Raw genomic sequence first — 17,615 nt, forward strand, 5'->3', positions numbered from 1 at the left:
TTATCAATGGGGCAGGCCTGCGGTTTCCGAGAGGCCTGCTCCGTCATTCCTGGGTTGGGGTTGGGCATGGCAGAAGCAGGGCTCAGGCTGTCACTTGGAGGTGATGCGCAAGCTGGCGGGAGCAAGCTTCTGATTTTGGAGAGAACTATGAGCGGTTTTGGTAAATGTCTCTTGTCCCATCAGTTCCCCCCACTTCTGTTCCTCACTCGCTCCCCCAGACTGGGCATCTGGCAAGCTGAGCTGTGCCGACGTGTTCCAAGGACCCCTGGAGACAGCTGACAGCTCGGAGTCCCCCGCCCGAGGGAGGGGCCGCCCACACCCCCTGCTCTCTCGGGGCAGCTGCCTGTCCACCGTCAGCGCTCCCGAGGACTCAGTCTCAGTGTCCAGCCTGGCTGAAGAAAGAAGGGACAGGTCCCCTGGAGAGTCTGGGGCTGCAGGCCACTTGCCCTGGCAGGCGGGGACTTCCAGAAGACCTCTGGCTCTCCCAGTTCGAGGACCTGGTGCTGGGAATCCCAGGTGGCCACAAGAGGGCGCCCGAGACCCACTGAAGGCATGGCTCCCTCAGAAACCTGGAAGATTGCTCTGTGGGGGCGGGGAGGTGGGGTTTGTGAGGGGTGGGTGGGTTCAGCTAACAAGCGTCCTCACTCACCATCACTGGGGTGTTGGGAAAACATACGGGGCTACAATTGTCCTTACTCTTGGAAGAGATTAAAGGAGAAAAGACCTCAGGTTGATCACTTTGTTCGATCACGTTTTCACCAAGATGAGGTGCCTTTACGGAGGGTCTGCTGTGTGCAGATTTGTGGGTATGATGCGGGCAGAGCTGTTCCTCCCTCTCACAGGAGGCAGGAGAACAGGGTGACGAGAGTGCGGAGCCCAGCCCCACACCACGCCTGGCCCACATCTACCCCAACCTGCATCCCTTCCTCTGCTCACTTTCCTCAGATGGAAAAGGGCTCAGACGCAAGGCACCCTCACCTGGGGCCTGGCCTGGACGGAGTGCCCCGGCGTGGGAGCCTGGACCCACGGCTGGAGCCCATCTCCGGCCCTGGGAGCCTCCCAACAAGGATAAAGGGCTTTTCAGGTTGAGGCTTTTCAGGTGAGGTTCCAGGAGCGGCGGGGTGGAGCTGCCTGGGTTCCAGTCCTGGTCGCACTCGCTGTGTGTCCTTGGAAAGCTCCTGCATGCCTCTGGGCTGTGCCGTTCTGCCTGTGAAATTGGTACGATGGCAGCGACTGCTCCTGCCTAGGACAGGCACGCAGCTGCAGCGAGGAAATCCGAGCAGAGAGGGCTCCTGGCCTGATGCCTGGCGAGGAGCGAGGACTTCTCAACAGGGGCTATTATTACTGACGCGTTGTTGTTATATCCTAGGGCCCGCCAGGTGAGAATGTGGGAGACTCCAGGAGACTGGTGGTTGTTCATGATGAGATCAAAGGAGAGTTCTGTTTTATTGGGGGAGCATCCTCAGGGCTCGGCCTGTGGAGCCAGGCCCCAGGAGACCTTTCTGGTGTGGCCCCTGGCTCAGCAGTGTCCCCGTGGCAGGTATTCGGGGTCCAGCCCCTCCAGCAGGTGGGCTCGTGGAGGTAGTGTCTGCCCGTCTTGCTGTGTCCCCGAGGCTGCACCCAGTGCCGGCGCACGGCCGCACATTCCTGGGTCCTCATTTCACAGCCAAATCCTGCTCCTCTGCCCTCCTCTCTTCTCCCCCATCAGGTCCTGCCTCCCCTGGGCCCGCCTCAGACCTCCCTCCCTGAAACACCTTCCCTCACACTCACCCGCTCACTCGGTCACTCGTCTGCTCCGCAGTCACTCACGCACATGCATGTCACCATGGCAGATCACCGTCCCTGTCCTCAGGGAGATGGCATGTGCAGGCGGTGTGAGTGTGTGACAGGTGTCCCCCTGATGTGCTCAGGCCTGGGACTGCGGAGGGGGTCAGGGAGCTTCCTGAAGGAAGTGCCAATCCGAGTTCTGGGGGGATAAGCGAGGTGACAGTGAGGAGACGAAGGGCCCCCAGCTGAGGGCGCAGCCTGCAGGGATCGGCACGGCTGAGGGCTGCCCAGTACGTCCTGGAGCTGACATGTGAGGGAGGTTTAGTGGGTGGAGGCAGGGACAGGGCTCTGGGCTGGAGAGAGACAGAGGCCAGGGTATGGACACCTTGTCAACCCCAAAGAGATGGTGGTGGCCTTGTCTGAGGGGCTCTGGGCTGTAGAGGGGTAGGCAGGGATAGTAGGGGAGGGGGAGAATGGGGCAGGGCAGAGGTCCCAAGCATAGAGAGGACCTGGCCTTCAGCTGAAGGGAGGTGGCTTGTCCTCGGTGACCAGAGATAAGGAGGAGGTGGGCTGTGTCTACCTCACATTTGCAGCACCTGCGTGGCCTCAGGAAGCACTAAGTGTAAATAGACTTGAGCAGACATTGGCTGCAGTGATGAACAAAGAGCTCAGAGCGTCCTTCCGGGCCCAGTGCAGCAGGAGGACCCCCCACGTTCTGAGGGCAGCAGGGCTGCCTTCCAGGCACCAGACCGCCTGCCCATAATCCATGCAGAAGTTCCCACGTCAGCGGGGCTCTGAGGACTGGAGTCTGTTGGCCCCTGGGAACCCTCCCCACCCAGCCAAGGCCCTGCCACCCATGGGGGCCGCCCTGGTCTTCACTTGGGTCAAGAATATTTTATTTCGAACAAGACTAATTACACCGCCAGAGAAACTGAACCCAGACAGGGGAGTAATTTCCCTTTCTTCTGCAACTAGAAGTTCTGATGAGTGATCACCAGGGGGCGCCACCTCCAGGGGTGTCTGTGTGTCCGGAGAGGCCACGACTCCCCTGAAGACAGAGACTCATGTGACTATACCCCCGGGCTCTCTAGGGCTGCCCCTGCCAAGTTCTGTCCCTGACATTCCCGAGTTGCACCCCCAAATGTAATATTTATGCAATAATACGCATGTTCGAAGGAGTACAATTCATGAATATATGAACTAGGTACTAAACGAGTTTTGAGGTCTGGCCTGGCCATCAGATTAGATTGGGGGCATTCACTCTACAGAAAAGTGCGTTTTAAAGTTCGCACGGGAAACAGGATGGAAGCTGGGAGACACAGGCCCCCCACCCCCCACTCCTCCTTATTCGTCATGATGTTTTAGTTCAGGGTTCGCTCAGTTCCCAGCTTAGGAGAGAGCCCTGGAGGCTGATGAGAAGCCTTGGTTTGAAAAGAAACAAACAAGCAAACAAATAAAACCAGCCTCCACTTACTCCTGCTGTGACCTTCGTCCTTTGCCTGGATTCGTGCCGAATCAGACGCTGAGACAAGGATTTGGGTGAAGATGATTTTTCTGGAGATCCCACAAGGCGAGGTGGGGACATGAGACAGGAAAGGGAGGAGCCAAGACAGGTGCATTTCGGAGCAGTTTCTGCTGTGGAAGGTGGGGGTCTCAGTCCTGTTGGGGACCCTCCCAGGACCCACATGGGGCGTGCCCCTGGGCTGTCCCATTGAAGCCCGTGGAAGCTAGGCATTTATAAACCAGCTGCCATCCTTGTTTGGTTGAGGGAACACCCTGGTGCATCCATCCAATGGGATCCCGTGGCTGGAGAGCTGCCTCAGACCCTAGAAGCCTTTGGCATATGTGGGAACAGTCTGCAGGGACGGCCCCCCAGTGCCTGTGACACATGGGAGCCTCTGGTGGCACATGGCACCTCTGGAGCCTCAGTTACCTCAACTGCAAAGTCAGCTGTTACTGTCCTCCAGGACCCTTCCAGGACCGTGCACGTGATAGAAGTGATAAGTGCTGGGCTGGGGCCGGCACATCGGAAGCACTGCCGACATCACATTTCTTTCGTTGCTTTTCTGCGTGATCCTCCTCTTCCCTGACTCAAGCATGCATCTTCCAATTCATTTTCAAATCTCCATTGTCCTCCTTCCAGGATAACTTCAGATATGCCAGACTGGGGTCCTGAACACAACCAAGGTGTACCCTTTTTTTTTTTTGGAGGGACTGGGGATTGAACCCAGGACCTCGTGCATGCAAAGCATGAGCTCTACCATTGAGCGATACCCTCCCCCCAAGGAGTCCTCTTTGCATCTTAGAAGCAGACTCTTGCAGCCTGGTCTCCCAGCCCAGGTCTGCCCAAAGACCCACACATCGGCCACCCGTGCAGCACCCTTGTGCTGGCCGCCTGGCAGATCCAAACTAAAAGTGACGGCTCTTCCCAGTCAGCTTGGTCGCCCTTCCCTCCTCCTGGCCTCTCTGCCCGAGGCTGCTCTGTGCATCTCCTCCAGCTTCTGGGCTCACCCCACCCCACCCCTCACACAGCACTGCCGCCCCGACAGACACCCGTCCTGGTTTCAGGTTCCCACGTTTATGGCTAAAATATTACTGGTGACTGACATGCAGCCCCTTTCTCCTACGTTGTCATTTTATGTTAATTGAATGCTCGTGTTAATCTAATAGAGTTTAGATTTATGTTGGGTTCTGTAGTGCGTCATATTTTAATCAATACACATTCCAACGTTTAGATGGACAGATGAGAAAACCCTCTTCGTCTCTGCACTTGGGTTCCATCAGCTGTCAATAATTCCTAATTTGAATCCTTCAGACAGTCAGATTTATGGGTTGGAGTACATTGCATTCATCACAGAAATTAACTTTTGGGGGAAACGATGTGAAAGGTCACACAGCATCTCGAAGAGGCAGATATTGTGTTTCCGAGATGAAGTGCTCTGAAATATTTATCTAGGAGAGGCAGGCTGGCAGGGTGGCAGCGGGAGGTTTTAGGGGCCTGGGGATCTGGGGGTGGAGTTCTGTCTGGGGACGAGGCTCCTTAGTGAGACTTGGCATCACTTGGTCCCGGGAAGAGCCGCTGTCTTGGAGTAGGGCTGGCCTCTGTCCGTGGACCCGGGGATGAAGAGGGCCCGGGCAGAGTGTCAGGCAGAAGTGGATGGCGTTCATGTTGAGTGAAGGATCCTCTTCAGTTTCCCTTTCTCTCATGGAGTTTCTCTGGAATCAGAATCTGGCTTAGGCATGAGCTTGTGACCTGTGAGGAAGAGGGCAGAGTGCTTTGTCAAGCCCCTGGGGGCCACTGGAGCTTTGAAGGGTCACTCCTCAGCGTCAGTGGCTCCCAAATCACTGTCCACCGTTGGGTGAGGGCACCTTCTGGGCACATGCACTCTCGGGTACTTCCTGCTTGTCCTGCGTCCGGGAGGAGAAGTGACTGGAAGCCTCTGGTGCCGTATCTGTGCCTGCAAGAAGAGGTGTGGGCATTTAGAACCAAGGGACAAGGGGACAGGAAGGCACTATCAGAGATGGTCCCCCCCACCGGCCATGCTAAGGGCCCAAGAGGAGATGACAGGTGGCTGTTGGGCACTGGGATGGGCCCCCTGCCCACCTTCCCGCCTTGCCACGCCCCCTCCCCCTCCCCCTGAGAAACTGCAGCAGCTGAAGGTGGCTGGGAGGCTGAGTGTCCGGCGCTCCCTGAGACACAGATAACAGCCCAAAGCCTTGGGGGCTCAGTTTCCCTCCCTGGCCTCCTATTTTATGGCTTTACTTCCTGTAGCATCCATAGGACATTGCCTGTTAAACTTGGAGTCCGTTTGTCCCACCCCTGGGGAGCTGGAGATGCCACTGAGACTCTGAGCACCACCAGATGCCCTGTGCAGACATTTGTGTCAGGATGGCAACTGCTCAGCTCCATTTCTGCGGCGCAGATAGGCCAACCGACTTGTCCTGGAGCCTGCTGTCTCGAGCACTGGAGGTGCAATGAGCCTAAAATCCCCACTGATGGACTCACGGCAGGTTTCTGTTGCCTCACAGACAGCGAGAGGGAAGCCGCCGAGAGGGGCCCAGGGAGACCAGACAGAGCCAGGGCATCTTCTCGGCTGCGTTTTCTGTCTTAGACTTCTGTTTGTTTCCATGTGATTTTCAGCAGCACAGACGCCAAGTGCCCACCTGAGTTCTGCGTTTCCTGGCTCCCAGAGGAAAGACGGGGCGTGGGCTGGCCTGCCTCATCTAGCTGTCCTGCATGCAAAGGTGGCACACTCAGGGCTGCAGAGATGGCTGCGGGAGCACCTCTCAAGGATGTGGGTGCTCAGCAGTGAGCTCTCACACAGATACACGCTCGCTTTTAAACTCCAGACACTGTAACTGAGCACTTCGGGCCTTCGGAGGTAGTCTGATCGGGCGTTCACAAGAAACAACGTCCTCGTCTCTGCATGAATATGAACTTGAACCTTTGTGCGTGCAGTCTTACGTGGGCTGGCTGAGACTCCATGGCGGTTTGCTGAGATGTAAATAAAGTGGCTTTCTCTCGGAAGGTCCTCTCTTCGCAGCATGTGCCGGGCAATCACACGCCCACCACGAGAGGGGAGCCTTTTCGTTGACAGCATTATTTGGAAACATACTTGTATTTGCAAAAACAAAAATCCATTATAACCCCACCGTTGTTGGAGATGCGGTTAATAAATGAAGGTAGCACAAAATACGATTTTAAATCAGTTTAATAAAATTAGTCAAGTAGATTTTAAATCATTTTTACAGTTGATTTAACATTTGTGACTGGTTTATAGATTATGATACAGGGATGGTGTTTGCATCTTTGCAATTTTATTCCAATTTAGAAACAGTACAAATATTAATTTTTGCTTCAATAATGGAGCCTTTGAGAATTCAACTTCTCAACACACATTTTATGAAAATGATTTTAATATGATTTTTAATATATTTTTGAGGAGCCTCTTCCAGGAAGCCCTTTTAACAAGGACTGAAATGGAAGTCTCTTCTCAAGAGTGTCTTTTGAGACAAAGAGGAACAGTTTTCAGGGAGCAGGGTTTGTTCTTGGGAGAAACCACGTGATGCTTTTTCTAGAATTCAAGAAAGTTCTGAAGTTTCTAGAAATGGTTTCCAAGGGACTAGGAGCCAATTAAAGTAGACATTGATTTTTACCCAGTGGGTTGCCTTGATTGCTCTGGGGCAGAGAGAGGCTGGGTCTATGGATAAACCAGACAACTGGCCAGTGCTGGAGGAGAGCTGGGCTTCATGGGTCCAGCTCTACCTCACTGCTAACTCGGGACTGTCCACTAGCTTTGTCTTAGTTTAGTAGATGTGATCTCAGTGGCTTGATGACCCATGTGCAGGTGTTATGTTCCTGTCAATTTGGCCCCTCAAAGGCGCCCTGTTGGCTCGTGAGAACGTATGGAGCAAATGGAAGGGCTGCAAGGTCAGGGCATTGTCACTCACCTCCCTGGTTGGGCCACACTCAGCCATCTGGCCGTCCACACCGGGCTGTGGCCGTGGCGCCCCCAGCTTAGCGCAATCTGCAGTGGGGTGTGTGTCCTTCCTCTCCAACGTGGGATGTGGCTCCTGGCCTAGCGTCTCAGTGGGAACAGCTCCCCTGGGGGCAGGAGAAGCTGGCAGCACATCGACCTCTCAGGGTCCTATCTAAGCCTGACCCGTGGAAGCTGCAGAGAGAGACGGCTGCACATTTTTTGCCTTGTCTGTGACTGCAGAGGCTGAAACAGCCAACTTGTCCTGTCATTTGTGAATTTTGTCTTCTCTGGCCTCAAGAAACCCTTTTAAAAGTCCCTTAAGGACTTCGGCACACAGCCTGGATCAAAGTCAGTGTCCCTGGGTGGGCCACCCCCTCTGGTTTGGGGGGATTTGGTGAACCCTGAATGGGAGCAAGGGCTCTTGGGGAGGGACTGGGGCACCTGTCTCCTCTGGGCGCAGCACTCACGGGGTGGGTTGCCCTAGCAGACACAGGCGGCCTCCAGGGTCGCCCTGAATCACTCAGTTTTCTTCCCTGGGAGCTAAAGAAGCAGAGTTTAGGGACCGCTCCCTGATGTCATGGAGAACGTCAAAAGCTTGAGTGCTCAATGAGAATTTATATTTATGAAACAAAATGTGTCGAGAGGGCTTGAGGTGTGAGATCAGACTGGGAAGGGTCCCCTGAACAGCAGGATGTGGAGCATCTAGAAGGAATCAACAACTAAAGAGCGAAGCCAGGGGGAGATGTCTTCAGGTGCCTTCAGAGAACCTCAGGAGGGCCTACAGCTTCTTCTCCAAAAGGTGGGGCCGGTTTATGGTGATGAGTGGGGGGTGCTGGGATTTGGGGGCGGGCTCAGCTCCAGGGGCTCAGAGACCCTGGCAGGGGTCAGGGAGGCTCATAACCTGCAAAGTTTCCCTCCAGAGACCTCTGCGTTGGCATTGGCAGGAGGCCAGAGAAACTGAAAGGAGAGCTGGTCCACCCCTTGACTCTGGCCATAGGCTGAGCTGTGTACAAGGTTGAGTGCCCCCATCCCCAATGTCACCCCTCAGAAACGAGCCACCAGGCCCAGCTGAGTGTTCAGTTCGGTCCACAGTGCCAGTGACTGTGGGAACCTGAGACAAGAGGAAACCCAGTGCATTTGAAAGTGCAGGTTCCGAGCAGAGCATCAACTCCAGCCTCTGCCCTGGCTGCTGGGCCCTGGGGAGGCTCTGGGAGGAATCAGCGTGTTCCCAGCCTGACGGAGCTGAGCATCACCTCGAGGGCTTATGATGTACCCTGAATCCCACTGCCTTCCCACGGCGATGCTGAGGCAGAGGGCCTGGGCTCTGCATAGTATCAGGGCTGGGCCACCCCTCCCCACCAGATGATGTTTCTGCTCAGGAGTTGGGAACAGCAAAACCTGGAGGGTGTAACAGGGCCCATGGTGGCCTGCAGTTCTGCTGTTCTGGATCTTCTGCAGGATTTCTGGGTTCCTTGGTCTCCCCACGGCCTCCCCTGTACCCACACCCCTCCTGCCGAGGGTATATCTTTGCTTTCTGTTCTCCAGTGATCTGTCAATTAATTTTCCATTCAGAAATAAAGGGAGAGGCATGTTGCAGGTAGACAAGTCCCAGGAAACAGCCAGGCTCTTCAGCTCAACCAGCCCAGTGCAGGCAGCTTCTTCCATGGCATCAGGTGATTGCTCCTTCTGTGCAGAAGACAGGTGTGGGGTGGCTGCCGAGCCCTAAATCCTGCTACCAAGTGGCTGTGGAGGCCGGTCAATGCAGACAGGCTCAGGACTCCCTCTATCTGGGCACCAGTCTGGTTTTTTATTTTTGAAAGTTAATCCGCGAGGTGGATTATCAATAGCTCCTTCCCCTTAAGCGTCGCTCCGTGATAATCTCCGAATGGAGGGCAATTTTGTTCCTGCAGCTGGATTATTGAGGGGAGGCCAAGGGCCAAGGAAAGAGGTGCGCATGGTGGGTGTTCTTGGCAGCAGCAGAAACAAGACCTCTTGGGTGGGCACCAGGAGACCCTTGGGGTGGGTGTGGTGCCAGGAGCAAAGCCCACCGGTGGCCCGAGGGAGCCTGGGAAACTCAGGGCTGCGAGACTCTCTCAGAAGCTTCTCCAGGACATCTTTGGAGCATCCTTCCTGCACAGAGGGGACTGATGGGGTGTTCCAGCCAGGCTCTGGGTGTTGGCCAGCAGGGGCGGGCCAGGCGGGCGTGGCCAGGTGTCAAGGTCAGGGCTCAGACGCCCCTGCTCAACGGTTCAGTGAGAAGGTTACAGACAGTTGTGTGCCGGCTCCCAGCAGTCTGCAGACCTGGGCGGCTTGGCCCCCGTAGAGCCTCTGAAAGCTTGGAATTGGTAGTTAACATTTAAAACTCAAGGGATTTCACATAAAAATCTACGTTTCTGGCTCCTCTGGAAAATTTAGAGGTATTGCAACCCTCAGCCTGTTTTGCTGCAAGGCAGTGGTCAGCCTGAGCTGGGCGGCTGCGGCTCCTTCAGACGGAGCTGGGGTCTCTGGGGTATCCAGCCCCCCCACCTCCGGGCTTACATCAGGAGCTGGAGTTACTTGCTTGGTGCACAGGCGGGCGAGTTTCTGGCCCTGGGCTTGGTTTACCCAGGGGCCCATCTCCACGGTGCATTCTGGAGAAGGCCCAGGCCCCTGCAGGAGGCAGGGAGGGGCAGGGGCACAGGCTGGGGTGGATGGCATGGCTGAAGAGGGGCGGGGCTGAACAGTGCAAACACTGACGGGTCTGGAGGATGGGGACCATCCTGACTCCTCTCTGTCATAACAGGAACAAGGAAGGGAGAGGCTGGGGCCCATGCATGGAGTCTGCCCTCCCCGCACTTGTCCAGGCTACAACTGTCATCTTACAAGTGTTGTGGAACACCTGGCAGGTGTGCCCCCCCATCTGCACTCCACCAAGCACACCCTCACCCCCCACCCCTTCTGTATATTTCCCAAGCTCTGCAACAACCCTGGCTGGCTTTTCTGCACCCGGGATCTCGATCTGGGATCCTTTGTAGGTATGGAATACCTGTTTTTGAGACTGAGACCTGTGGAGAGGGTCACTGCTCAGTCTGACCTGGGGAAAGTCACATAGAAGGGTCTTGACTGACCAGGCTTTGGGCAGACCTGTGCATCCAGCCTGTGCGCAGTGAAAGTGTGAGAAACAGGCAGCTGTGACACAGCATGTGTGCCACATAGTGGAGGAAGAAGGAGCATGGTGGGCTGAGATGCACCAGAGAGGGCTTCCCGGAGGAAGAAGCATCTGAGCTGGCAAGGTGAGGGCATCCCCAGCAGAAAGTGCAGTGGAAGGGAGAGCTCTTGGAACAAAGTAGCACAAATCCTTCCTTGCTGTCCCTGACCTGCTTTTGCTGGGAGGCTGGCCTGGAAGTACCTTGGGGCCAAAGGGCCCTTTCTCCCAGCCCTTAGGGCAGCACCCGACCTGGCCCAGTGGATACCAGTGCTGTCGGATGCTTTTTTCTACTTTTCTCGCCTGTTGTCCTAATCTGGAAGGATTCCAGGAAGCCGGCCTGCAGCCTGGTTTACAAGGCAGGAGACTGGTGCAAACCAGCCTCATTTGATGGGTCCTAATTACTCAGGAGCGGAGTGGCTGGAGTCCTCCTGTCCGTTTCCACACTCTGGTCTCTGGGTACCACCCCACCCCCTACCGTAGCATCTCCACCATGTGATAGAGAACGGCACCTCTGGAGGCCGCGATGGTGTCAGCCCAGCCAACGTGGGATACAACAGACGCTAATTGTGTCCCCAAGGAGGTTCCCTGTAGTTGGGGTCACTCCACTGTGTCTTTCCTAAGTGATTTGTGCATAATCGACAGTGCAAAAGGGAAGGGAGAAGGTAGGGCCGTCTCAGCAAGGCGGGAGGGAGGGGAGGGAGGCCTTGGCTGCAGGAAGGGGACACAGGGAGGGGGCTCCAGGGCCCCAGGGCAGGAAAGCTCCTCTTCAAATCCCCCAAAAGCTGGTCTCACCTTGACTCTGAACCCCAACTCCTGAGCCCAAGTTCTGGGCAGCCTGCAACCAAACCCACTGTGTGCTGAGGATGTGAGGACAGGTGTGCACCTCTCCAAGGTGGGAGCGATGTATTAAGAGGGATTATGAGCTGTACGATCGAAACTGATTTCTCTCCCAAAATATACATTCGTGCTGGTTGTACGCACACGCAAAGCACAGTGTAATTCACACAGGCAAGCAAACCAGCTCCATCTAGATTCTTGGTAAACGACCAGCTCTCAGACGAAGCTGGCAGAGGGATACAATGCAGACATGACACCCATTTCTCTGGAAAGACGCCCTCCCCACCCCCACCCCCAGGGGCAGACGTGCCAATTGGGCGTAACGTTAAGTAACGCTGGCAGGGGGCACCTGGGGTCCCTCCCGGCACCGCTTCTGGAGTCTGCAAAGATGGTGTCTTTCTTCCTTGCTCTTGCTCTTTGCCTCCCCTCGGCCTGGAGAGGAGGAACGGCTTGGGCAATAGGGGCGGTGGTCCCCTCCTTCCCTCCCGCCGCCATCCGGGCAGCACCTCCAGCCTCTGAGATGCCCTGTCTCCAGGAGTTGAAAGAATCACCTGTCTCTTTCTGGCACCAACACCCTCCTGAATGCCATGAGAAACTGGTGACCTTCACTCTGGTCTCCATGACGACAAGATGGTATATGTTTAATTAGTTCAGGCTTATTTTAGGACCAATTTTCTTTTATTTTAGGGCAATGCGAGCTATGATAACTGTAAGCATGTTTACGAGGCGCGCGAGGCTTAGCTGAAATGTGCCAACAATTCTAGTCAAACAGATGGTGACCCCTGATTCAACTTGCCCTCTCATTCAATTATTCAGCTGTATTTAATTTTCCTCCGGGTGACTCACATGCCATGCTGCCATCTCTCCTCTAGGTGGCAGAAAAGACCACCTTTATGGCAGCAATAAAAGGTTGAAAGCCAGGTCTCGGGGAATTTTCCCAACCGGCCTTGGCTGCAGGGGAGGATAATGAATTTCAGCATTGGAACAATAGTTTCTGCCTAATATCAAATGATGTGAAGGGGTGGAAAAGAATTGGGTCAAATTGTATGTGATTTGGCCACGAGCTCTAAGTAATCTCCATTCTAATAAGAAATTTGAAAGACCTTCCAGGCTTAATATCCTCCCAAATAATTTGTTTGGAGTTCAAGGAGTATTGCAGTGTTAGAGCCATTTTTATAATTGTGGAAATGTTCTGTTTTCATTTTGGAAACCTCTGCTATTTAATTTTTAGTGGCTGCCAGCCCACCTAGTCTGGGATTAGGAGGGGAAGATGAGCGGACTTTCTGCTCGCCACCCCCAACCCCGACCCCCATGCTTTCCACCCTACTTTTATGCAGTCAATGCTCAGCATCCGAAGTTGAAAGCTGGGTGTCCCCTAAAAAGGCGAATGGAATTGCTCACTAAATGTCTTTGTAAAGGCACGACCTTTCTAATGAAGGAACCCAAGAAGTATGTGGTCATCACCCGTGGTCACCACACACTGGAATTTTCAGAACCTTTGGAATATGAAACAGTCTATTCAGTTAGCCCTACTCCACTCCGTCCCCCTCCCCAGCTCCTCAAACAGGAGGGGCTGCACCTCGGACACACTGGACTCGTTTCCTATCAGTGGACATGGCTGGGGTAATTAGAGCAACATGGAATTCACACTTTTATTCATGCCTTGTTCAACTTAAGAATTCATACCTTTAACACTGCTTTTTTTTTTTTTTTGATTCATTGAAACAAGCTCATAAAATATTACCTATATATTTCCCCCCTGAGAGTATCTCACTTTAGAAATCCTCTAGGAACATTGTATCTCTTCTCTGTCCTGCGTTTGATCAAACCACAAATAAAAGAACCATGTGTCCAACCAAAACCAAGCGGCATCCACATGTGCATGAGAGTGTCGATACAGAGACTGCTTCCAAAGACAATAAATCGAATTTCCATGGATTAATGGGAGAGGTTTCCGGAGGTAGGTTCATTCCACCTGAAAATGCTCAGTTCTCGTTTCTGCTTAAGGGCAAAATCCTGGCGATGGAGAGGTTAAAACCCTGTGCGGGGGCTGTATTCCTGGAACTTCATTCTGAAAGGCTTGGCTTTGGCTTGCTTTCAGGCTTGATTTTATCCCGCCAGGGTTGGTTCAGTCGTCTCACATTAAAGGTCTGCATGTAAACCAGGAAATCTTCAGTCCAGGCAAGGGAGAGGGCTGTTGTGCTTCACAGGATGACTTCATAGGGGCGGATGGATGCGAGCGAAGAGCCGAGACCTGACCCCGCTGCCCAGCCTGGCGGCCTCACCCAGCCTCGGAGGGCAGGCACAGCCGCACCCTGTTTATTGTCTGGGACACTCGCTTAGCCCTGAGGGGCCATTTATGGTTACGGTGCCCCTTCCAGGGGGTTAAGTGGAGGGGGGGGTGGGCTCTCAATTACAGCTGCTCAGGCCACACAAATTGACTCTGTCTGACACCTTTGCCCTGTGATTCGCCTGCCCGATTGGGCTTGTCACCGACTGGGGTTGTATTCCCAGAACCCATTTATACTTGGTACTGTTATAACAGTGGGGGGCGGGGGTGCTTCTCAGAAAGAACTGGGTAGAGCACCCGAGGGTGATGAGCGCACCCCACGTGATGCCCCGGGGTCACTGGGTTCCCTGCTCTGAGGTTAGGCGCTCATCTCTGTGTCCCAGGCTTGACCCCCTGCCCCTTCCCCAGGGATGAAAGGACGGCAAGATGGTACTTTGGAACGAGCCTTTTAGACGTGCCATCACCTGCCTTCATGGTCGCCCTGTCTGAGCTGCTATAGATGCCAGCTGGGCAGAGAAGCCTAGACATCTGGGGGCTCTGATGACCAGGGAGTGTTTCTGTTTGTGTGTGTCTGGTGTGTAGGCACAGGCTCGTCTACACAGGAATCCCTGCTGATTTGTAGGGAAATCAAACTCTAGGATCCCCAGCCGGCTTGCAAATGGCACTTACAGCAGCCTGGAGGCCACATCAAGGTAGAGGGGAAAGGGAGGGCTGCCTGGAGGGGCGGAAGGAAGGCAGGGGACACATGTCATAGGCGAGTTAGGTTTAAAAAAATAAATCCTGAGAAAAGATCACGGTTTCCCTGGACCTCCAGCTCCAGTGTGGGATCTGTCCATATTGCATGCTCAGTCACGACGGTATTGTAGGTGAAGGCCCTGAGCAGCTTAGCAAAGGGAGGGGGGACGTGGCCCCAGCAGCACCGCCTGGACCTCCATCCCTGGCTGGGGCCCCGTCTCCCACCACCTGCCCCACAGGCCTGCCATTTTGCTGAGCTCCCAAGTTACTCTGCCGCCCACAACATCATTTGTTTTTCTTTGTTCGGAAGACATGCTACATGAGCATTTGTGTGAGGCCATCTGTATCTTTACAAGGAAATAATGGGGCAGGTAGAGAATGCTGGTGGTTTGGGACCCTGGTCCGTGGCCATGCTCCTGCCTGATGAGGCAAAGGCCAGAGAAAGTTCCTCCTCGGTGGGACTCGGAATCCGTCGTCCACTGGGGCAGGGTCCTCCCAAGCCCCCTCCCCTCCCCTCCGGTCCTGCCTCTGCCTCCCCCCTGCCAGCTCTTTCCCCAGCTCCCACTCCTCGTGTGCCCAGTCCTGAGAGGGTCCTTGGGAGTGGGAGCTGTCCCCAGCCAGCCCTTGTGCAGCAGCAAGCCACCCCCCAGCTCCCAGGGACTGCACCCCCCACCGACTTTCTTTTTTTTTTTTTTTGGAAAGGGCCAACTCTTTTTTTCCTGAAGGTGGCAGTGAAAGAGAAAAAATGACCCCCTTTGAAGATTTAGGAATTTTATCACAAAACAGATGGAACGCGTGCATCCCCCGTTGTCCCCATGCGCCCAGGGGCGCTGACGGTGGCAACCAGAGCCCCACAAAGTGATGTTCACCTGGGCTGGCCGCCCCCTCTCCCCTCTGACTCCCTCGCAGAGATAATTGAGGATCATAATGCTGGGGAGGGAGCGCGGCTCAGGGCTGTCAGGTACCTGCGCGTCTTCATGTCATCCGTCAGCATTGAGCCCCTCTGTCATCTCTCCTCAGCCTTCAGCGTCCTGCTCCCTCCTCGTGTTCATTATCTCGGCTCTCAGACCGGCCCTCCCCCCGCTCCCCCCATCCAGTAAATGCATCTTTGTGCAACTCTCAGTCTCCGATTATGAATCGATGATCATGTGGTATAAGAGAGATAGATGGCTTTTAGTTCCATCTTGTCTCCCCTAATTGTAAAATATTAGTTACATTACACTGTGTCTTTTGATTAATGGAACTTATTTGGAGTAGCCAATCCCAGCCCTCCCCCTCCTAAAGTCCTCCACTGACTTTTGAGAATTGAGTGATTTCACTTAAAGCAGACAAATAGGCCCTTCAGCGAGGAGATAGTGAGGCTGTGATACTGTGGGCAAGACAGGCTCCCCACACCGAGCTGCGTGCCGGGGAGAGGCTTCCACCGGCCGGCCGGCCGGGCGAGCCCTGGGCTGCTGGTACCTGCCTGCCAGGGCAAGTGCCTTCCCTTCCTTATTTCACCCCCTCATGTTGGCAAACCGAGCCCATCTTGCTGACTCGCAAAACAGGATGTGAAACAAGATTGAATTAAAATTAAATAAATTGCAGATTGCCACATTCCCACCCCCACCCCCACCCCCAGCTTGCGAGAAGCCAGTCAAAGCTGAACTTGGATGAATTTGAGCTCTCGCTGGCCGGCTCCCTTCTCCACGTGCAGGGCAGGGCGGCCAGGAGCGTTTGTCAGCCCACAGCTGACACCGGGAGACGTTTGTCCTTTAACGCAGAATTTGGCATTATTTACTTAAATATGTCTGTGGATAAAGTCCTTGTCATACAAAAGGGAAGTCGGTGGCTAAATCTCTTCTTATAAATAATCATTGTCTACCTTCCAGTGTAAATTCAAGGACAGGTTCACTTTCAACCTATCAGCTCAATTAAAAAGGTCTATTTACCGTCGATGCATATAATGTCTATATCTCCGGGAAGTAGGAAGACAGACTTCATAAACAAACTATCAGAAAAAGACAGCACAGATTAGGAATTCTGGACTGCGTTTTGATAGGGACGCTTTCAGGACACATGCTGTATAGAATGCATGCAAATATTTATACCTATTTTTGTAGGATATGCTCAGTATTTTATTCTGACCTTTGGATTTTTGTTTTTACTTTTATTTGCATGATTCTTGTAGACACTGCCTATTATGTATTTTCTGGGGACATGCTATTTCATTTAATGTACTGGAGGCAGAAGATTGATTTTATTATGTGTATAGGAAGCTGGTAATGTTTTACTTTATTTATTTATTTTTTTGAGAGCATAACAATGTGTTTATGGCTGCCAGGAAAAGTGAAGGAAGCAAAACAACCAAGCCCAAGTGTAAAATTCGTCCTGAGGACTCGATGCCCAGAAACATGTAGATTACAGATGGGGCGGGCTGAGCCCAGGCCACTCCAGCCGCCACTTGCCTCCCGTGCCCGTCCGGGGGTGGGGGGGAGGCGGGGGGATCCCTGCAGGTGTCTGGAAGAGCCCACGCCTGCTCTGGGTTCGTAACTCAGGTACCCCAAGTGCCTGCTCCTATCACCCGAGCCTAGGTTTCAGATTTTATTTATTTCATTTTTTTGTGTGCTTTGCTTTGAGTCCTTGTTCTGGGGAAAGTGTGTGCGCTTGAGGACTCTTTGTTCTGGGTATCAAGGGACTTTTTTTTAAATGTCAGCTGAGTTTGGGCTGCTGTGTCTAGCACACCTCCTTAGGGCTTCGCATGTACTTTTCCCAAATTTTCATTAGCAGCAACACTCAGTTATGCACATCTACCGTATTCCAAGGGTATTTTATAGAATATTCTTACTACAGCATGTGAATGCATATTGACAATTGTTGGCACTTTTATATATTCCACGATACACTTTTATCTGTTATGGGTCCATAATACCAAATGTGTAGTAAAAAGCTGTATCAAAAGGCAGTTATCCCACATGCATAAAATGCTCTTACTGGGTCTCTTTAATTTTCTTACTACAGCTTCTGAAACCCCTACTTCATCCTGATAGACTTCAATATTGCATTTAGGTGAAGTTCGTGCCCAAGAGGGAGTGACGGTGTTTCCAGGGCCAGCGGCAGCTGTGGTGCTTGGCTAGGGAACCCCCTGCGTCAGGGCTAAGATCAGGGCATGAGATGCTGCACACAGCCCTGGCCGCCCCCGCCCTTGCCACCTTCTGCTGGTGTCGCCCCCAGGGGACGCCGGTTGGAGAGAAGGCAGGCAGAACCTTCAGGGACCCAGGTTCTGTGCAGGAGCAGCGGCAGCCGACGTTTCCAGTTATAGTGGCGGGAACTGTTGCTG

The 17,615-nt window shown here is 53.7% G+C and overlaps 1 protein-coding gene and 1 non-coding gene across 5 annotated transcripts in view; one reads left to right on the forward strand and one right to left on the reverse strand.

Annotated features, from left to right (window-relative positions):
• The window catches only part of ZNF536 (zinc finger protein 536), a 414,729-nt gene that overhangs the window by 376,641 nt on the left and 20,473 nt on the right, over positions 1–17,615 (forward strand). The window lies entirely within an intron of this gene.
• TRNAA-UGC (transfer RNA alanine (anticodon UGC)) lies at positions 3,974–4,046 on the reverse strand. Its single transcript has one exon. It is a non-coding gene; the product is annotated as a tRNA-Ala (tRNA).

The sequence above is a fragment of the Camelus dromedarius genome, chromosome 9 (genome assembly GCF_036321535.1).
Source record: "Camelus dromedarius isolate mCamDro1 chromosome 9, mCamDro1.pat, whole genome shotgun sequence".
NCBI lineage: Eukaryota > Metazoa > Chordata > Mammalia > Artiodactyla > Camelidae > Camelus > Camelus dromedarius.